This window comes from Triturus cristatus, chromosome 5_2 (assembly GCF_964204655.1).
Source record: "Triturus cristatus chromosome 5_2, aTriCri1.1, whole genome shotgun sequence".
Taxonomy (NCBI): domain Eukaryota; kingdom Metazoa; phylum Chordata; class Amphibia; order Caudata; family Salamandridae; genus Triturus; species Triturus cristatus.
In genome coordinates this window covers 904283683-904306527 of record NC_140588.1, presented here as the reverse complement: position 1 = coordinate 904306527, position 22845 = coordinate 904283683, and the positions used below count along the sequence as shown (strand labels likewise).

Sequence of the window (22845 nt, the reverse complement as noted above, 5' to 3'; positions counted from 1 at the left end):
TGAGTTATAAAGTCAATGTTAACCAACATGCGGAATGCATTCCGAGGCAAGCTTTTCGAATGTTGCCAAGAAGTGGCTAGCAAACCAGTCAGCCCTGCTGTCTGGTAGGCTTCGACCTAAAAATGTAGTGGTGCACATTTTCATAAAACTTACTGCTGTGTGTTACCTGCCATGCCAAGAGTCCAACAAAGTGATGGAAGGAATGCTTGAATTTATGTCAGCCCCAGCTCTCCCAGCTCCGTTTAGTTCGTTCACTTTTCACTCACTGTGCCTCACTAGGCAGAGACAAGCCTGGTTACTGCACCCGAAGGAGCAGTCCAGGCCAAACTGTCAGGCCAGGCCCCTCCAAATGGATATACAAGCAACCCCAGACTTATTTAAGCCTACTAAGGTGTCACCAGTGAGGCATAGATAGAATCCTGTGTTGAGTAGGCGACCCACGTCTGCACTTAAATGTCACACTTGGTGTGTATTCTGCAACAAACAGCAAAGTGATGTAAAGGTTGGTTGAATTGATTTCTGCCACTGAGGGCAGAAGTTCACTCAGTAATTTTTCAGCCTCTGTCAGTCTGGACAAAGAACAGCCATATGCAAATGGGCCTGGGTACTACACCAGTAGGAGCAGTCCAGGCCGAACTACAAGACCAGGTTCCCTCCAGAAGGGACAGTCAAGTTTTAGAAATAACCCGCAAAATCTATGACTTGTGTATATTTACATGAATATTAATGGGATTTTTGTGAATCAATCCGCCCCCTAACGCATCTGCATTTTGCAGTACTGGGCTCCTGTACAAGTGAGTTGCTCTGATCAGAGCTGCTTGTAGTAAGCAGAAAGCACAAGTAGTCCTACACTACTCCACTCTGTCACTCAACATCACTGTACTCTACAACAGTCTTCTCCACTGTACGCAACCTCCTCTACGCCACTCTGCTCTATAACACTGAATGACACACTACTCCATTCTGACACGCTACTCCACTCTATGCCCTTCCACTCAGTGATACTCCACAACACTACTCCACGACTCTCTATGCCACTCTCCTTTACACCCACTAACTTTTAACCGTGCAGAACAGCAGCCACGCTGGTGTACAACATTGCTAAAATATATTGGCAAAGTAAATAGCTCTTGCATAAGATAGCTATTGGCTTTGCCAATGCTTGTTACTTTTTCCCTTTAACCAATAAAATATTTTCTTGGTTGTGAAAGCCCTGTGGACTTTAAGTGTCCCCTTTCAAAGAGAGCACCAAAATATTTTTTATGACTAATTTTAGTTAAAAATCAGCCTAAACTCCTGTAGTTCTCTGCATACTTCTGGGCTGCTGTCCTGCGGAGTGTGCCGGGTGAGACCAGGTATGCTACCCTGAAGGATTGTATGGTTCTCTCCGTTTCCCTCTTTCACTCTCTAAATCGCTCATTCTCACTAAAATTGGAAAAATAGAAGCACAGAAATCTGAGGTTTAAAAAAGTGCATGTATTTCAACTAGCTGCAGTCATGCTTCTCTTAAAGCTAGTCATGTCTGTTATCATTCATCATGTATGTAGTAATCCAAGTGGCGGTGGATTTTTGACTGAGTTGTACTTGGTGACAAACGTAGTGATAACTGAAATTGGAAATATTTTTCTGAAGGTATATTACAGACTAAAATGTCCATGGCTTTTAAGTTTACCACTCCGCGTGCCTTTGTGGCTCTCTTAAGCTGTCGGGACTCCCGAGCTGTGGGCACTGAGGGTTTCTGTGAGTTTGACCCTCCCCCCCCCCCCCCCCCCCCCCCCAGCTGCAACAGAGATAACAACTGAGCAAGGTGCTCGGACCTGTACACACGCTGTCTTTACAACTAGTCTCTCTGTGCTTCTTGTGTCTGTCTTTTGCGTTCTGTATGTTTGTAGTGTTGGTGACCTCCAGCACCACAAGAATAAATAAGCATTTGCAAATACGTTGCATGCATGGTCCCTGTGAAAGAGCACGTGCAACCAATGGCTGATGTTAACTCATTGCTGTGTGCTGCAGTGGGCAGAAGAAATGTGAACGACACATCAGAAGAGGGGTGGGTGAAATGTGCTATAAGCATATTATATTTATAATCTTGGTAAAATCAAAAGGTCTTTGCTAACACCAGACCAAAACCAGCTTTGGTCAAGCCAGTGGACTACCAGCATTTTGGTTCTGTCGTTTTGGTTTTTGCAAAATGTTATTTTTTGGGGAAGTTGCCAGGCCCATGTCAAGTTAATTTAAAAAAAATGGCTAAAAGCCACTTTTTTTTTCTTCTTTTTTTTTTTTTTTGTTTTTTTTTTTTTTGCTCTCAAAAAGCACACATTTTCATATAAGTCCCTTTCATTAAACGGAACTGCTTTGTGTGGAAGCGCTTCTTGTGAACTGGCAGAATGCCCCGTCCATCATAGTGACGATAGCCAGTGGCTGAAGAGGGCTGTGCCATTGTCCTTTGCTGTAATGAGGAACAATGTGTATGACACAGTGACATGCTGATGCGGAAGCGTGGCTTCAATCCCTTATAAGTAAGTGTATTATACATATAATTTTAGTAAAATCAGAAGGTCTTGGCTAATTCTAGACCTAGAAATAGTTCACTGGCATAAGAGGCACCGAAAGAAGAAGGTTCCACAGAGACCGCCAACAGATAGTCCATGATCTTCTACATGTGCGTTTCCATGTTTGCGTGTGTTAAGAGATTAAAGCCAGACACTCTGGCTTTGCTAATGCTTGTTATTTCATTGATGAGCTGTGTGCAGAAGGGGCAGACCGTGGTTGATTGCAGTGTAATTGACAGCGAGGTCTGGAACTCGTCATTGTCTGATGCAAAGGTTGTGCCGATAGGATCATTACAGCGAGACAGGTCTGGCTCTCTGACAGACTGATCTTTCTAGTATCAGCTGCTGTGGACTCTTCAATGTAATCCGATTTGGGAAAAAATGGAGGTCGGTCTAGAATTGTTTTTGTATTTTGTTTTAGTGCTTTGCTGCTTGTGTGGAGGTTACCATCATTATATCATTGTGTGTGAAGTGCATTTAACAAAGGCATTTGGTGGTTAATGCAGACCACTGTCAATGAATTACATTTTAATTTGCGGGGTTGGAATAAACTTTGACTTGGGTCTCTTCGGGGTGCTCCTCCAAGGGACACTCAAGATATTTCAAATGTTGGCTTCCTGTAGAGCAGGCATTCATTTCTGGCAGCAGCTGGTACCTGCAAGATGTTTTCAGATGCAGCCTCCCTAAGGATGTAAGTGACTGCCTGATGAGAGGACAGCAACTGATTGGGTACCCCTAATGCTGTTGACCAGACTCCACTACAGAAGTACCCCGATTCTTTGGTCACTTAAAGTATGAATTTTGTTTCCAATGTAAATAATACAAATAAGGGGGTTATGCAACGCTGCATACTGCAGGTTTTGCAGTACACATTTTAGAGGAGCGACTAGACACATTTGAGAATGGGCATATATTATTTGTTGAATGTTCACTGGTACAAGCATCTTGAGTATAGATCGTGCAGAGGTACCCCCGAAAATCTGAAGCACATCATCGTTTAGCTCTGCGAGAACTACACTTTCTAGATTTTCCACTCTTGCGCCATTTTGTCGTACCAATTCCCACAAATATGAATTTAAAGATGGTGTGATGTAATTGGCATTAGGCTGATTTCTAACTAAAATTAGTTGTATTAAAAATATTTTTGTGTTGTCTTTAAAAAGGAAGACTTAAAGTCCGATGGGCTTTCTCAACGCTGAAAATATTTTCTTGATTAAAGTGGAAAAAGTAAAAATGTAGTGTTGGACATTTTCATTAAGCTTACTGCTGTTACCTGCCATGCTGAGACTCCAACAAAGGAAATGGAAGCAATACTTGAATTTGTGTCAGCCTCCGCTCTCCGAACTGCGTTTTATTCCTCATGTTTCACCCACTGTGCCTTTGTAGGTGGAGTCTAGTCTGGTTACTGCACCCGAAGGAGCAGTTCAGCCCGAACTGCCAGGCCAGATCCCTCCAGATGGACATATAAGCAACCCCAGACTATTTTAGGCCTACTAAGGCGTCATAAGTGAGGGTTAGCCCGGGCCACAGGAATTATGCGGCAGGGGAGTGCTAAATTATGCCGTATGGAGTAAATTATGTGGCAAGAAAGAGGCAAATTATGCAGCGTATTGTGGTACATTTTATTGTTTTATTACTTCATTTTTTGTCGTTTTTACACTTGTTAAAACTGGGCATTGGTTGCACCTCATTAGTACCAGTTTAACATCTTCATATAGCAGTCCACAACCCAGATACCTCTCCTATCTCTTGTTGACTGTGTGCTTCTCTTTGACTCCCTGCAGTGCTGCGCTGCATTTTGACCAGGTTCACGCTACAGTAATACTATAAACATACATGATCAAATTTACTTAGTCCAGAAGCCAGCCTTGTATACACGTTCTGGACCAGCTGCAGTCCATAAAGCAGCTTAGGGGAAAGGCCTCCGTAACACCATTGGCTTAATCGAGCCTAGAAAGAATAACCGCGGCCACCACAGCACTCAACAATAGGCTCCTCTTCAGAAACTTCAGTTTAGGAAAACATGCAGACGCAACAAAATGTACTCGTGCTTCAAGCAGCAACTGTCCAATTTGAGCCCAACATCTGAGAATGGGCAAACATTATTTGTTAGTTGTGCAATGTCAAGAGATATGCGTTGAGTCCACATTGGAATGCAGGTAAGTTGGCTCTGGCACACTGCTAGATATGGGTGTCTCACAAGCCTTTTGCAAAAGGCAAGCGAGTTGTGTGGTGTGGTGTGGTGTAGTGTTAGAGGGAGAGAACTATCCATAGTGATTGCGGAACTCATGCCCCCTCCAAATCTGTGCACCGCCCTACCAGGAGCATGGGTTATTGATGGTGAATTATTTATGCTGACACGATGTGCGTCATTTGGAAAAATATGAAGTGTTCCACTGGAAGCCCTGTAATTGTATCTAAAATGGAGAGTGTGGTGTGGTGGGGTTAGGAATACCAGACTTAAACACTAGATCTTGGTAGGGAGGTGTTTATCCTCTCCATGTGGATGAATAAATGACGAGTGCACGTAAGGGTCCTTAACGCTAATAAAACAAAGAGAAAAGAACAGGGCTGGGAAAAGAAATGGATTTGAGAAGCCTTCATTGCTAAAGGCGATAATATAGCAAATTTATTATAGCAAAAATAAAGAGTTGAGCTTTCAACATTTTAAGAGCCACTCTATGCCCTGAAATCGCGTGGATTGCCAGAGGAATGGATTCCAAGCTTTAGAGGCTAGAACAGGGGACACTTTACCTCTCAACCGAGATTGTCTGAAATTCGGAACTATGTCTGAGATTCTGAAGGGAGCGAGACAGAAGGTATGGAGTGATTGTAGCCTGAATCATAGGGGCGCAAAAGACGTTTAGGGCTTGATGAACGAAACCCAAATGTTTAAACAAATTTCTTTATTCTAATGGCCGTTTGTGCGGCCTTCGAAACATGATCATAACAGTCCACAACCCAGCATCCTCTCCTATCTCTTGTTGGCTGTGTGCTTATCTTTGATTCTGTACAGTGCTCCTCCGCCTTTAGACCAAGTTTGCGCCCTAGAAAGACCCCTTATTTTCATGGTCAGAAATTGCCATTCTGTAAGAAATCAAGCTCTGATATGAGCACCTCTGCTTTGTCAACATTCAATATTTGCATATTTCTACTCATCCAGGCTTTGGTGGCAAAATTGGGGAGTTTGTTGGCTACTTGAAAGGACGGTCCAGTATGAAAATCAGCCGGGCGTCCTCTGCATAGAACGTACTGTTTTAGCCAAAAGATCCAATATTCTTGATGAGCCATCTCATAGAAATATTGAATTACATTGTAGATGATGAGGATCCATGAGGGATGCCACAGCTCACAACATTAGACTTAGACCAATAGGTGGGTGTCGTCAGAGATCAGCTGTGACTTCTCAAGAAGTAGGAGAACTACTCCAGAGATGAATTCCCCCCCCCCTCCCCACTCCAGTTGTCCAATAGCTGCCAGACTTTTAATCCACATCGAATGATCGACCATGCCACTTGCCGACAAGTCCAAGGGGATGGAACCAGCAAATGCGCCCACTATTAGGGCTGATTCTGGGATCATTCACAACGGTTACAAGTGCTGTCTCAATGCCCATAAGAGTACAAAAGCCGGTTTGAGCAGTAGCCAATGTATAGGCGGCGCTTTTGGTGCTCTTGGTAACTGGATGACCAATTGCCCAGGTACCTCTCCCCCATTTTAGCAATGGACGGGAGCAGCAAAGTAGGTCTATAGTTGGATTCCAACATCGGGTCATGACTTCTCTTTTATTATTAAAGGCTTAACTAGTTTTCTTCCAGTCATTAGCAACTATGCCAGAAGGAGCAGTTTAATTTTACCGAAAGTGCAGGGTTAGCCACAGTAGCCGGCGACTTATTGAACTTTACTCTGGCAAATGTTGCTGGGAGAGCCAAGCTTCATAGACAGTATTTGCAAGGCGAGCGAATCTGAATGCAAGCGATGGGGTCTACTGTGGGCTCTTCTAGAATAGATCATATTAAAATAATTGTGTCTTCTTGCTGACTAGAATTGCTTTTGAGAGCATATAATAAAGACTTTGTCAATTTAAAAGTTAGTTAATCACATAACTCTTGAGGGGACAGTGTTTACTAAACAGGTGGCACTGGTAAATTCTTGGATTACCTTCAACATTGTTTGTGCTGAATTGGAGGAATCGTGAGTTGATTTTCTGTAAAGAGCGGTTTCAAACCGATGAAGGCCGCATTTATAACTTTTTAGTTGAGATCTAAAAACTGCTGAGCTTTGATGGAATAGGTTCTTCGCCACTTCCATGCTGCTTGACTCACTAAAAGTCTTTCAGTCATTAGTTTAGCCCTATACCATGGGCTGGTTAGTTTATTAGAACCCGCTTGACTTGTAGAAGGTGGGATGGTTTTGTGGTTTCATCAAGAGTAGTAGTCAAACAGTTATTAAAATAAAGGAAACACTTCTCCGCATCTGCCGTATTTGGCTTGTTGGCAAAAGGCTCCTTAATTTTCTGAGAGGCCTCGTACATTTTGTGAGCAAATGTGATGCCTAACTTGGTGCTTCTTGCTGCATAATTTACATAACTGTGCTGCATAATTTGGTTGTCTTTCACTGCATAATTTTAGTGTCCTGAATAATGGTTAAGCTCTGAAGAGTGGTTTGGTGCTGTCCTTATGAGAGTCCTGTTTTATAGGGACATGTGAAATATTTTACTGGTGCGTGTGACCTTCAGGGTGTTGTACACCATTCCATTGTGTGCAGTAAAGGCACCCAAACATGTAATTGAAATTTAAATGTTATCTTTTGGGTGTATTAGGTGGATTTACTTCTTCTGTTGTATTTTCTTGTTTGTTCCTTCCTATTTTGCTTTTCTTCTGTGCTTCATGTCTTACAGCTTTGTCGAGGGCTCTTTTGGTTGATAAAGTGGCCTTATCTGGGAGGGGTATTGTCACCTATTGTGATCTTGAGCAACTTCCGGCCAATCTTTACCAGTCCACGATCTCTGCGTTGGTTTAGATTGGGAGGAGGTTTTTTTTAGGCCCCCTTTGTTGTCTTCTAAATGTTTCTGCTGTCCTTTTTTTAAAAAAAAAAAAGCTTTTCAAGTTTTTAATGGTGTGGGCACTCCACATCATCACTACTGCTGCTTGTGCCCTCCCTCCCCACCCCTTTCCCCCAGATTCTGTTGAGATGGTTCTTTGTTTACTGCATGCTTGGACCCAGTTCTTTGCTAGTGGCTCTACAATCTCTTTACTTGGATATTTAGGAAGAATGCCTTTTTATATTTTGCCCTTTAGTGGTTTTTGTGACTTGAAAATAACATTCTCCTTATTGTCCTAGTTTGTCTTATCTCCAAGGGATAGTCCGCGCTAGGCATCCCAGTGTGCTGAGGTATGGAGTGTACTAGCAGACGGAAAGGTGATTTGTTCTGTTTCTAGAAAGGAGTTCTCGGTCTACCCTCCTGTGGGTTATATTTGTTAGACTTGACCTAGGAACAATGTGGTAAAATCATAGGAAGGAAATGGTGAAAGTAAAGATGCCCTCTTATCAGAAGCTTATCGGGTCTGGCTTTTTCTGTGTTGTGCTTGATAGCAACAACTTTATCAGGACTACCCAAGATTTCAACAGCCCCGGTAAAGGCTTGTCTCCGTGCGACCACAAGACTCCTCACAGGCTTTAGAAAGTTTGACCACATCACTGCACATCTGAAAACGCTTAATTAGCTGATTTACGAAACAAGAAGCCAATTACAGATGGCATGTATCACACACAAAGCGATACACTACAAAACTCCACTATACCTAGCCCGGAAAATCACATTATCAGGAGGCAGCCGATTCTCTCGGAGCACCTGAGATCTTTTACTGAAACCCGCATTCTTCTGTAAGAAGAGAACTTATGACAAAGCGTTCTCTGGAGCTGCATCAAGAATATCAATTCGCTCCCCCCGAACATTAGAAGAATCCCATCCACTTCAGTATTCAAAAAAAGGAAGCTAAGACCTATTTTATGAGCAAATTCCTCCCATAACTAAGAGCAGACCAGACATTTATAGGGTATTATCTAGGTCCCGTAGTATTATAGTACAAGTCAAACTCTAGTAATTGTTAGGACATGTATGTTTTGTAAGTACAAATATCTCTAACTCTAAAAATGAATATTTATGCTTGGTCATTTTGCTTAAAGTACTTGGCAAACTTGCTGTGGAAAATTTAAGGCTATGGAATTGTGAAGCGCTCCGATACCCAAATTTTGTCATGTCCGCGCTATATAAAACTGAATAAAAAAAATAAAAAGAAGAGCTTTGATGTCAAGTCATCGCGGTAGTGTGGTTGTATGGCGCCATGCCCTGGAACACCAAGTTTATAGTGTTCACTTAAAGTATCGTATTCTGAGAGTTAACCTTGGCTCTCACCAGAGACCTCAAAGCATCCGATTCTAAAAGACTGCAAAAAGCAAATAATAGGGGAAAAAACGGTTAGGAATTTATATTGCCCCCTAAAAAAAGTTTTGGGGGGGTTTTTTTTTTTTTTTTGTTTGTTTTTTTTTTTAACCCTCCTCACAAACATTTCCAACTGTAAGCTTGGAAAGTTGCACCAAGCTCAGGTTTCCGGGGATATTATTGGAAATGTAATGTGATTCTTCCTACTGAGTCATGTGGTGTCAAAACAGTGTAGCAGTCGGCACACACACTTTGTTATTCCTGCTTGGTTAAAACAGTTTTTCCCTGTGGACAAACTACTTTCCCTATCCCTTCCCAACCTGTATGGAGGGTACATTTATGAACCTTTCCAAGATGGGAAAAGGAGGGAGAGGGGTTTAGGAATTCCCAGAAAAGTACATGAATGTGGGCATTCCCAAACTTCAAGGCATACCACGACTTGGAACGCCTGCTTCCAGCCTCCTTACTGGGATCAACTAGAGGGATTTTCTCTGCCCCGGTAGCTGAGAAATCCACAGGGATACATGCATTTATGCCCTATAGGAATCCCTCTGTGAATTCTTGACAAATAAATATGGTCATTTCTACCATATAATTAAGTTTACGGACGAAAATTCCTTTGTGAATAAGAACCTTGGCCTTGCGCGGTCATAATCTCGCCCGGTCGCCATTAATGTGGGAATTGTGAATGTGCTGGTACTCTTAACAGTACAGAAAAATGGGTGGTACAAGCCTCTTTGATTCTCTGCCATTATTGGCTTCTCTTTGTGCGACTAATACGCTCGCCCTGTTCTTGTATATTAAAAACACAACAAAACCCCCTGATTTTAAGTGAACAGTGTTTATCAACTCCCGCCCCTGCTAAAAGCATTCCAAACCTGTATTCTCATAGATGGCATGTTCATGACCAGGGGAAAGAAAGATTTTGGTTAGCATATGTATGGATGACCAGAGATAGTGCAGTGGAATGAAAGATAGGAGGGCAGCAGGGAACACCATTTGGATACAAGAATATTATCAAATGGATGTTTTACTTCTAAGCAGGTTTCTCAAAAATAGAGGTGGTTTCCCTGATTTGGGAGATTTACCCAATGTCTGCAAATACCCAGTATCGCTCCGCAGTTATTGTAAATATTGAGAAAGATCAATGCACCATTGAGTTAATAATACATTGGACAGTACCACGTGCATGCTATGAAAGGGGTGTTCGGGCAAGGCCATTCAGGTGGAGAGGCTGAGGCTCTTCCCTGGTAGTATACCGAAACACAGAAGTATCATCTACCAAAATTAAAACTCGAAAATAAAGACATGCGAAAATATCACCTTCAAAAAAATAACATTCTTCGTTTAACACCACCATCACCCCCAAAAAACTGGTATGGTCCGCGTGGGTCCAGTCCCACAATTAGGGGTCGGCATTTTTGTAAAAAGGTGTTTTTTTTTTTTAGCAGTCTGTGTTTGAAGACGACATTGTTTACATGGAACTAGAGCCATGCCAGTGTGCTGTGGAAAAAAACAACACTTGGCTAGTGTACTTCAAGAAATGAGCCAGTAAGCAGGCAGAATGGTTTTCAACGTTTGGAATGTTAGTGATGTTTTCAGAATATAATAGGTAAGCATGGAGAATCTTACGTTGTCGAGGTTTGCTAGAAGCTGCTACACTCTTCTACCTGCGGAGCCGAAAGGGGTGGTCGTCCAGAGTAAGTTTGCAGACGAGTGCCCAAGTCTAGGGCGCGAGCTGGCCAGCACGTGCGCCGAAGGCAGGACAAGTGGCAAAGCTGCTTCGAGGTCGCCCGCTCTAGCCGTTAGGCCACATATTCTTATGCTGTCGCTATTTGCTGGAAGCTGCTACACTGTTCTACGTGTGGAGCCGAAGGGGGTGTTCGTCAGGAGTAAGCCTGAAGACAAGTGTGCAGGATTAGGCGCGAGCTGCCCAGCACGTGCACCGAGGGCAGGACAAGTGGCAAAGCTGCAATTATCCGGCCTCTTGAAGCTCGGAGAGGGTCTGTAGTTGATCAGCTGGCGGGGCTTAAAGATGGGCGGCTGGCCACTGTTTCGTTACTGTTTACATTTTCTTGCACGAGCGCCAAGCACGCGGCCTCCGCTCGAAGCGCTAATCTTGAAGCATCTGCTGGCCAGCGAGCACCGCCGCCGGTAACCAGAGGCCTGCATTACCCCAGCAGTCCAATCTACTGCTTATTTCTCGGTAAATGGCTAATGCAGTTTTAGCCTAAATTGTATCGAATTACTAATCCCGTTTTTCCTGCTCTGTGGACTGGTTAGTAGATGGAGGGCCCTGTGCGTTGAACGCTCGCCGCTGACACATGGCTGTAGCCTGGAATTCATCAGTTCAAATTCCAGGAGGGCAGACACTGTCTTCCATCCTTCTGAGGTGGGTAAATTGAGTCCATTCTTACGCCAGCAACCCCCTAGTGCACTCCTTTGTTAGTCCAAGTTCGGACCGTATTAGGAGGTTCTGTTATAGGTTTTAAGCAAAAAAACATGGTTCTGTAATCCTATCTAAATTACACAATATGCATGACTGTAATGCGCAGTTTTCTTCAGTGGGATAAACCATTACTCGTTCAGTTTGGAATTGGAGCGATTTGTGTTAGAAAGATTCATGGAATGATGTCAACAGCTCGTGCTGTTGCGGTGAACCTTACCTTATAACTGGGACTTAAGACTAAACTTCTTGTTAGTGTTTAAACTGCGCCACAGTTCTATACAAACACGGTTCTCCCATGGTTGTGACAAAGTGGGCACATTTGTAAATGAATAATATTGTACATTCAGGATAACTAGTGTAGGCGTAGATCAGTGTCTTCTACTCGGTGTAAATTCTTTCTCATGGCAGATCGGAGAGTTTACGGCATCAGAAGACGGGAAGACCAGTGAGCGGGTGAGGGTATGGCATACTCGTGAAGATTTTGAGGGTATCCCTGATTGGTTATCCTTTGGGTTTTTTAATGAAGGTAAATCCATAGGATTATTTTGGTCTCAAGTTGAAGTTCTTTTAGGGAGTTTGTAAATATTAAGTTGCTTAATACCCTGTGTTCCTTAGATGTATTGTTCTAAAGTTTTCGTCCTGACACCGTTTTCTCTGACTCGTTAAGTCTCCATTTTGGGAGTTGACATTTAATTTAGTTATTTGATGGAATCTGAAGAGGCGCAATAGGCTTTCAGGTGTTTTTTGCATGTAAGGCTTCCCATATAAGACACAGAAATCTGTGCTGTATTTTGTGTACACTGATTAACAAGGTCAGGTGCGTCCTGAAAGTGGAAATGTGGCAGTTTTTCTTTAGACCGAACATGATGCGTATATCGATCAGTTTTGTATGTGCTGTAGTTTTCCTATCGCTTTGCCTGAAAGATTTAGGTATTTTGCTATGCATTGATGTTGTGTGGGTGGTACGAATCTCCCAGCCAATAGTTTTCTGTGCTAGAAGATTAGTGGACTGATTTTGGATATGGAGTCAATGTGATAGTTGTTTTTTAGGTCTCGCCTGACCCAGCGCATATGCTGGTCTGGCGAGACTTATTGAGAGGGCTCCAAAAAGTGCTACCAGGCCAGCCTAGAGCTACAGTGCATGTGCGCGGGCACGCGCGCCGCGCTTTACCGCGATTACTTTAACTTTCGCGGCCGGGCCGCTTTACATAGCCAATAGGTCTCGCTTTTGGGACCTTATGAGTATTTAGTTATGCAACTGTTGCATAGCTAAACACTTATAAGGTCCCAAAGGCGAGACCTATTGGCTATGCCAATGCTTGTAGATAGTTGCTTGGAGTTGAGTGTTGAAAGTTAGTTGCAAGTCAACAGGACTCCGATGTGGTGTAACGCATCTGCTGGTGAGGCGCGGCCCAGTCCAGTGAGGAGGGTCAGTAGATAGATGAATGAGGGTTTTTGTCATTATCAGGATCTCGGACTCATCCCCGTTTTAGACTGGGCCATATAGGTTCATCCAATGTTTGACAGAAAGACATTTGGTAAGTGATTCCACTTTGAAGTTATGACATTACATCTACTAGGAATTGTGTGTCGTTGCCATACCGCTGACATTCGAGACCTTTCTTTGTGATCAGGTGGGCTAGCTGCCACTGTATGTGTTGAAAAGGAGAGGGCGAGTGTTGATCCTTGGGCCTTGTCGCATTCTAAGGTAGTCGGTTCACCGTCTGTGTATTCCTGCTGTTGAAATGTTACCATGAACCTGCGATCTCCGGATCGTTTCACTCGTCTCCCCTTTGCGCTCTCCACTTCACCAGATCCTTAGCGGTGGTACCCAGTTGCTTGCCTGAGTCACTCGAATTCGCCGTCATGACCGTGCACAGATGCCAATCCTTAGGGCACTTCACGAGTTGTCTTCCCTATTGGCTTTTTACTTGCTCTCTCTCTCATGTGTCTAGTTGCTTGCCTGAGTCACTCGGCTTCGTCGTTGTGTCCTTCCGGCACTTCGTAAGCTGTCTTCCTGATTCTCTCTCCCTCTTGCTGCCCTCTCACCCATGGCCTCGTAGGATTTTCTCACGCTCAGTCGCCTACCGCCGCCCGTAAGTCACTTTCTACCACTCCGCTGCACGTTTTTCCCTTTCTTTCCTTTTTTGGTCCAATTTAAATTGAATATTTCCTGAGATATGTTTCTCTGTTACCCTTAGCACTGCCCCAAGTATGTGTAACCAGTCCTGATGATGGCCTAGAGTGTAACAGGCCGAAACGCCGTCGACTTCAACAGCGTTACTTTTGGCGTCCTTTTGACTATGGGCATTTGCTCTACTGTTCCTTAAAAATTCCCACATTAATTGTGTGAATGCCCTAACTCCGCCAGATTTAATGTACCATTGTTTTTTCTGTTGCGCCTCTTTCACCGCTGTACATAGCACTTCATGTGTCACTTGCGCCGTCACAAATTTCACGAGCACTTGTGCACAGTATGTTGTTGGTTACATTGCCACTAATTGTCACGCAGTGCTTCCCACCCATATGATATGTACATATGACGTAATATGTCCATCATGTGTTGAACATCCTTAAAAATATATATTTCTCTACATCCTCGGTCCCCCTGTGCCTTCCCTATGTGGATTCATTCCTCTAATAAGTACTCTATTGTATGGTTCACTTTGACATAACTTGTCCTCCCAATGAATCCCACATTGAGACATTGTTGTTAGATATAATGTACCGCCCCAGTCTCACTGTGGTTTATGGGCTACCTCCTGTGGTCTGATACTGTTGAAATGTTGCCGTCTGGAATCAGTCTGATGGCTCCCCTCCGTGATGGTACTTCGTGTTTGTGTTGGCAGTCGGAGTTAGACTTGTGTCTTTTCTGTAATCATGACGAACCCGAGTTTTAGACTCTGCTGTTGTATTGCTTTGTGACAGTCCCAGACGTATTAAAAAATACTCTCTTCAGCTACATGACTGAATGCTTGTAAATCAGCATCTTATTCTAGGGGCCTGTCTTGATCAAAATTAGAAATCGGTTTGCTATGGCACCATGTACCATAATCGATATATATATTTCTTGCAATAGTAATTTATAATTAGCTGGTTGTGAAATGGAAAGGTCCTGTTTGGTTCCCTGATCTGAAAGAATGATCATTTAACCATCTGTCCCATTTTATTTCTCTTTAAAAATGCGTGATTCATGTTTAATAAATGGCCCCTTCTGGTCTGTGTTCTAATGGCTAGTCTGAAAACCTGACTCCTTTCGAAAATGGATTTGTGATGGACGAATGGCTGGGCATAGATAATAAAATGACACCCAAGCCTGAATGTCGCAACAGGATGCTGAATCCTAACCCAATTGTCTGTCCTTATGTGGAATACTTGTATCTTGTCCTACAGTTTAGCCCCGTAATGCATATGCTATTAGTGTCAGGAGATTGTCCAGTACCTTAAAGATTTTAATGGCTGTGCTTTGCTTTTTGTCCGCTGTGTATACCTTTTAATGCTGGATAAAGAGCCGCTCAGTATTAAGCATGTAGCAGGTGATCGGTGGCTGTTCACCTCATGTGATATATACTCTTTAAAGGCATGAAACCTGGAGTTTAAATTTGGGCAAAGTTCTGACTTCGGTTTACATGCATATTATTTGTAATTAAATTCGGTACTTTATCAAAGGCAACGCTCTATTTCTATCTTGTTGGTCAGCCATTTAAGTTGTTGCGACTTTCATCCTTTGTTAAAGAAATGTTCTCTCATGGCCAGCAGAGGCTGACGATCACTTCCTCTTTCAGATTGTTTCACTGCTTCCTGGATCGTGAACTTAATTTGGTTGAACTTGCTTTCATTATGGGTCTAATGTTCTGCTACCGGGGCTTTAGGGCTGTTTGTGCATATGCTACTCTTGTATTCCAAAAACTTTAGCTTTGCTTTCCTGGAAGTTTTTTCTGACTTGGCTTTACCACATGGACACATAATCATAGATGCAGCACCTGTGCACCAAAGAACTCTCTCTTTAGGCATTTTAGGTCTCTCCTAGATAACGCATGCACTACCTCTTCGAGACCTTTCGTTTTCCTTCCCTGGGCCTGCCCATTGGTTGGCTTCATTGTTACTCATTTGCTTGTTTCTTATTGGTCACCTGGTGTAGGCTCCCTTCCTCTTCATGTGTTTGTCCCTTTCCTAGAGCATTGACGCATTACGTGTCTTTCCACTGCTCATTGTTTTAGCTGCTACTCTTTCTTTGGATTTAAGCACTCTATCAAAGTACTTCTTTATCAGCTTGTTCTCTTGTGTACTTCCCCCAAAGCCCCCCTTGCTCCTCCTGTGGCAGCCTACTTGGTAACAACTCATCCTCCCCACCTCCATTGTCCTTGTTGAATCCCCCCCCATGCTCCCTACATCCTTTGTTCCATTTGTTGTTCGTGTTACTCCCAGACGCACTGCTGTGTAACATAGCTTAAAAACAAACGGAGGGTCCCCACAACTCAGAGGGACAGGGCACCAAAAGGACTGGAAAGTCAAAAGTATATATTTCCCTTTGGAACCACTACATACAATGAATCGGGCTGACACTCACATCTACATATATATCACCCAAGGGAGTACACTTACTCTGGATGTAAGAACACCTATATTCTATTTAATAAAAAAGTGACTTTCAATAAAAACAGTTGAATACATCATAATGCATTCAGGAATCTACGTTAAAATACATCATAATACAATAAAAAATTCATGAAATCAATACATAAACAATTTAAGCCCCTGAAAAGACGATTACAAGACAATCACATTTGTCATATAGATGTTAATTTGGGAAAATACATAGACAACACGCAGCAAGAGTATACATTCTCTGTCCAAGTGTGGTTCTATCTCCACAAATTTAACCAAAAACACAGCATCGATGCGTTTCGGTGGATGAATTTGATACAACCCCCTTCTTCAGGACAAAAACATGAATAAATCTTCTCCTTGTTTATATTATATATTATTATAATTATTTGTTTTTATCGAAAGTCATGATTTTTTAAATTATATAGAATGTGTTCTTACATCCAGGGTAAGTGTTCCCCCTTCGGTGATATATATGTAGATGTGAGCGTTAGCCTGATTCATTGTATGTAGTGGCTCCAAAGGGAAATTTATACTTTTAACATAGCTTAAAGCCATTGACAATGCTAATACTCCTTGCGGTGGAGATCTATTTTTAACAATGCTTCTTTCTCTCTGGTGTTTGGTTGGGGCACAGTTTGGGCCTGTAACTCTGTACGGACAATGTAAACAGTTCTACTCTGCTGAGATATGTCCGTAGTGTTATTTGGCTCTATGTAAAAACACATTTGTTGCTGTTGGTATTAACTTTACATTCACCTCTGGCGTTTCCCTTCTGGACATCTCTTCTTCCTCTGTAGTCGGATGAGTTTTGTAGTATGCAGGTACACTTTGGCCCAAGCTTTCCTTTCTACCCTCATGTCTTATTCATTGCCCCCCTCATACGCTCCATCTGTGCTGCTTGTATTTTGTATAACTGAGATTCTACAATGTCTTTATAGTGTGACCAGGGCAAACGCTGAAGAACACTCTCGTCTGCCTGAGAATAGTATAATTCAGGAAAAAGTCATTCCTATCCTCGTGGTCAAAACGCACACTTGTTTTTCATATTGGGGTTTTGAAGGGTGCTAAATGTCGCCTCGCGGTCACATGAGGCAAGTTGTGTGCCAGGTACCTCGTTGATCTCGTCGCTGTAATAATCCGTCACCTGCCTCCGCACCATCCCCACTAAGGCTAAGATGGATTTAAGAATGCCTCGGTCAGTCTAAGGCAGGTTTCTCATTTCATATGAAGCACATGAACATTTTCCTTTCCCCTGATTTTAAGCTCTGACCTCTGTTGACCGAAGACCCCAATATTTGGACAAACGTCCACTTTGATCAATCATTTTAGCGCATAATCAACACCACTACACTGCCCGTTTTTACTCTCTTCCCAAGGGATAGCCTCCTGGTCTTCACTAATGAGTGAAAGAGAAATTTAGTCAGAACCCTAGTCCAGACTTAATTAAAGAACATTATTGTGGCCAGTCTACATGTGCACCCCCTCCCCCCCAAAAAAATATCAAGCATTGGCAATGTCAATTGGTCTTGCTTTAAAGTAATTTTGTATGGGAATGTGAAGCTTTACCAGTTAATAGCATAGGAATGGATATGTACTTGTGTGGAAGCCAAGAACTGTAGCATACTGTTGGTGTAGTTTAAAGCGTCAGGCGTCAGTTGGACTGTCAAGCAAGACTTTACCATCCATGTAGGTTAGTGACTGGCCTTTTCCCATCTGTGCTGCTGCTGGAGAAAAACACCATAAAGGATCAAATGTGAAGCGCTTTAATAGCATTATAGTGTCAAGTCTTTACCCCTGAAAGTTCAAGTTCAGGCAGTTGGATAAATAAAATGATCACAGCTTTTTGGAGGGCAAGCACTTTTTTGTGTGGAAGCACACAACTTCCACCCAATCAAAATAGGTACTCTTGGCTCCCAACATGTGGGCGGAGCCGAAGTCCCTCTCAAATGATGCTCACATAATTGTCTGGTGAAAGCTGCAGTGTCGAGCTAGACCATAAAAAAGGAAAATTGAGATTAAGCCCGCACCCAAGACAATGTCCTAGCGCAGAAGAGCTCTTGTAGCGCTCCCCTTTGAGTATTGCGTCATAACTAACAATCTATTGTGCATAAACCCCCACAGGTCCCTGACAAAGTGTGCAAAAATATATAAAAATGTGAACTCCTGCCCACAAAAAAAGATTACCATAAACTCTTAAATGGAGGAGTAATTAATACAAATTGAAGCCCTGTGAGTCTTTTGTCAGCATGCCCATTTTTACACCCTTGAATTATGACCCTTTGAAGACCACTTTAAGTTCAGTAAAAATAAAGTGGGCCACAACTCTTTTCCCTTCAGGTCTTTAAAGAACTGTAAAATGCAGCCGAAGTAGAGTTACTCTGGCCTTGCACACACTCTTCCAAATGTTCCACCGTGTTCTCAGTAGCAGCCCGACTTACAGGTGTAGAAGCCCGATAAAGGTTCACCAGTTCTTGCATGCAGTGCTGCAAAACAACCTAGCACAACAACCTAGCACAACAACCTAGCACAATTGCTTGCAGCTTGGCTAGGGCATGGGGCCTGCCAGCTCCAAGTTTGCCCCTTGGCTAATAAGTAGGATGGCATGCTTGGAATCCCTTATGCCGTGATGTGGCCATTAGCTGGGTGTTGTATTGCAGCTGGGACCCCAAAACAGAGCTTCGTTTTAGTAGCCACAATTGTTTCTATATACATACATGTGTTTTTATTGTCTGATCATGCCATTTGAAGTATTTTTTCAGTTGTATATGTGGGTCTTTTTATTTTGAATGTTTTTTTTTTTTTTTTGTTTTGTCCAGAGATCGTCTATTATAATGTTGAGGTCCCTATTTGGTCTCTTTCACACTGAAAGCATGTGTGCTACCCTGCTGTGTGTTGTGCATGCATATTTTGTTTTATCCACCGCAACTTTGACCAGCCTATGAGACCTTGTCTTTGAGATAGGATTGGGTACTGGAAATCAGACTTCCATTGTATCTGCCTCAACATTGTAGCGCCTCGGAGGCCTTGTCTTTGACATTAACATGGGAATCACACTTTCATTTTTTTTCGTCTCGTGTTCAGTGGGTTGACGAGGCCTTTTTTGCGTCATTTACTCATTTCCGCTTCTCCTTTGCGGAACCTCGGAGGTCTTGTCTTTCACATGGACTCAGTTACTGGGAACTACACTTCCATTGAATCATCTAACTCTTGACGAGCCGCTTAAACCTCGTCATTGATGTGACCTCCCTTACTAGGGAACAACACTTTCATTACATCAGTCTAACCTTAGAGGACCTGCAGAGGTCTCGTCTTTGATATGGACTCTGGTACCGGGAATCGCCCTTTCACTGTATCGCTCGCCTTCAACAAGCCGCTGAGGCCTTGTCTTTGATGTGGACTCTAGTACCGGGGATCGAGGCTCAGGTGCTCCAAACTGCCTAAGTTCCAAGATGTCCCAAGCCTTGGGCCTTTTTACGGAAGTCTGTGGCGATGAACTTGTGCAACGCTCCTAGTCCACAGTAGAAAAGGCTAAAAATGTATTTCAAACATGTGATGGGTGTGAAATATGTTTTATTGTCATGAAACAACCTTTTTCAGCACAAGCTGCTTTCTGTAAGAAATTCATACTACAGATTTCTTCTAGGACACCAACAATCTGATGGCATAGACCCATCGTATGCGGTTCTTGGATGTGTTTAGGGTCTGGTCTAAAGTGGTGATTGGAGATTTCCAAGTGTTGGGTGTCATGTTCTACTGTGTGCGGTCTGTCAAGGCTGCCCCTATGGGTGCTTGCAAAGACTTCAGTGCCGTTCCACTGCTGAAATGAGGGATGCAGGAGTGACCGCAGACGGTAAATATCTTGGCGCTCTTTATTCAAAGTTGCAAGTTGTAAATCGTGCCCCGGCGTGATCCAGTCTGGTAGTCCTTCAGTCTCTCCTAGTGTAACATTCTGCCAATGACGTAACTCAAGCTATTGTGCGTATCAGAGGCATGGGGGTTGGGTAACCACATGTTATCACTTTCCATCTTTCAAAACGCCTGTATCTGCGGGCTACCATGCACAGACCCAAATACATCAAAAATGGAGCTCAGACTGCTCCGTAAGACTCAAGTAGGTTTGCCTGGGAAAACAAGCATTGGCAAAACAAATATCACGTTTTAGCGTGCCAGCACATGTAAACACGGACTTTCGCAAAGCTGTTTACATGTGTTGTGTGCACAAATGGTATTTAACACCTTAAAGCCCCTTCTGCTGAATTCTGAGAATGCTGGAAAAAGAAGTAGCAAACAGTGATTGTTTTCTGTCTGCAATGCATACAGGAGATCTGGAATTGCGTGCAACCCAGTGATGATTGGATGTGCTTTTCAGATGTAAAATGCTCTTTTCTTCTAGTGGAAACACCTCCCAGAAGGCGAATGATTGATCAGATAGCCAGTAGCATGAGTTGAAAGATTATTACTTCTGGGGTGGACCCAATGCCCACTCTACGTATATTTTAAAGACTCGGTAACAATGGGTTTTGCAACAGCTGCACGGTCAGGCCAGCCCTAAAAAAAAGGGAATTTGAGCTACTGTGTACACTTGCAGTGTAATCTTTCATCTGTAAAAGTTGAGAGAGAGTTCTGCGTTCACTATTGTGAGATCATTCCTGCTGGAGGGTTCGGGACGACGGCCCGAGTTCCTCATACCGAGGGTTGAGGGCTCCCAGCCTCACAGCAGTGTCTGCCCCACTTCTGCCGACTGCCTGCAACATGAGCTCGAGGCAGCTGCAGCTTCATTGCTTTGGACATGTGAGCGGATATTTCGTTCCGCCCACATTACTCGTCACAGTGGCCTTGTTTTGGTGTGGGCGTCTTTCTTCTGGGGTGTTTGCCTGCACTTCAGTATACGAGAAACAAGCCGGCCAAGCAATTCACAGGGAATGTCTGTCTCAACAATTGCATTTTACGCGTGCAACCAAATTGATACCTCAAAACCTTTTTTTGTATTCATTTACTGGTGACGCAGAGGTATCCCTGAGCTCAAAGTCTGGTCCGATGAGTGGTGGAAGGGGGCCCAGATTTATTATTTTGAGTGGTATTGCAAGGGAGTGCTTTTAAAGCACAGTTATATAAAAAAAAATGGCACTTCATACAGTCTGGAAATTAGTAAATACGTATTTTGGAAGCCTGTTTTATCTTAAAACACTTTTGCGAATTTTGTAGCAGCCTGTCTCATTCTGTGTGTAATGCAAGTTTAGAATAATTACTTGCCTATTCAGAGTGCTTTCTGTCACATACTGGGTCATCTTAGCACCATATATATCCATGTCACTATCTTCCACTACACCAACCAGGATTGAATGCTGGGGTTTTCTGGTTACAGACACCGGCCTCTGCGGTGCCTTCACTAATCGAGGTTTCCTAATGTACGCTAGTGCATTTCCCTCAGATTAACTGAACTTGCATTCATTTTTTTATTTAAGCTGTGCCTTATTTTATATGTAGTTACCAGAAGGTGGCGGGAAAAAAATATCCAGGATGTGAGTCTAGTATGGCCTGTGTGACGAGTCGGTTTATCTAAGGCTTTGGGTGAGTCCTGCATGAGATGTGCACATCTTGTTAGAAGGGAAGATCGTTTATAAATAATTTTGAAATAAGAGGCAAAACTACACATCTGCACACGGTCTGCAAAAAAATTCACAGGAATTGCGTGCTATCCTGTACATTTTATATCCCTTATATTTTTAAGGGATGACACACGCGCAGGCTTCCTACGTAATGCTCATTTCAACCAATGGCCAGCATAGGAAGTAAGCTTCCTAATCTGAATTCACATTTCAACCAATGGCCAGCATAGGAAGTAAGCTTCCTAATCTGAATTCATTCACACGGGTTAAGTAGTTTCCAGTGCGAACAATCCCCTGGCTGCAGCATCTAGGCCATGACACGTAATCACTGCATTTTGTTCAAAGAGCATGCAGCCCATGGAAGGCCGCCTGAGCGTGCTTTGCTACCAGTGGTCCATGCTTACTGGAACATTGTGAAGACAACAGCCCATCCCCGCACTCCTGCTGACATGTGCTCTCAAAACAGCCGAACTTTCTCACTCGAACTCTAACTTCTAGCTAATGTAACTTAAGGTTTTCCACTCTTATTTCTACTTCTTACAAACAGCATAACATTTAATTTGCTTTCTTCAACAAAAGTTATTGATTCCTGGAAAAAACTGTTTGCTTTTCATGCCAACAAAATCGCACTAAAACGTATTAGACTGCATGATTGGCAAGGTGTAATATAGCTAATATATCCCACGCAGCCAACGTGTGGTGAGGAAGAGGTGCTCTTTTCAAATCACTCGGCTTTGGGCTTCGTATATATATTTTATTAATCATGTCACCAGGCCCCTCAGGTGCACTTATTGGGTGTTACCTCAGTTGTCTCTAGTGCATGTTGTGTTTTAATCCTGGCTTAGTTTGTAGTTGCGAGTGACCCGTAGTTGCAAGGTTATAGTATGAATGATATTATAAATGGCCTTTCTTCTCACATAGCATCATTCGGACTCGTTGGGGCAGTGATTCAGCACCGCTCCACATATTTTTACAATTCTAATTGCAGGAGTATTTTAAAGCTATTGACTCCTCATCGGTTCAAAGGAATAGATCATGTAGGCAAAGATGCAAAATGTGGCTCAAAAGAAGTTTAAAACCGCAGATGATTTGGAAATTGGGAACAGGATGTCAGTTTGATATCTTTTGGCAAACGTCTTTATTCTCCGTCTTGCTCTGCTGTACTTGTATATATCGAAA

At 43.0% G+C, this 22845-nt stretch overlaps 1 protein-coding gene across 6 annotated transcripts in view; it reads left to right on the top strand.

The window, feature by feature from the left end:
- SEPTIN6 (septin 6) overlaps positions 1-22845 on the top strand; it is a 170751-nt gene that overhangs the window by 28355 nt on the left and 119551 nt on the right. The gene's annotated exons all lie outside the window — the stretch shown is intronic.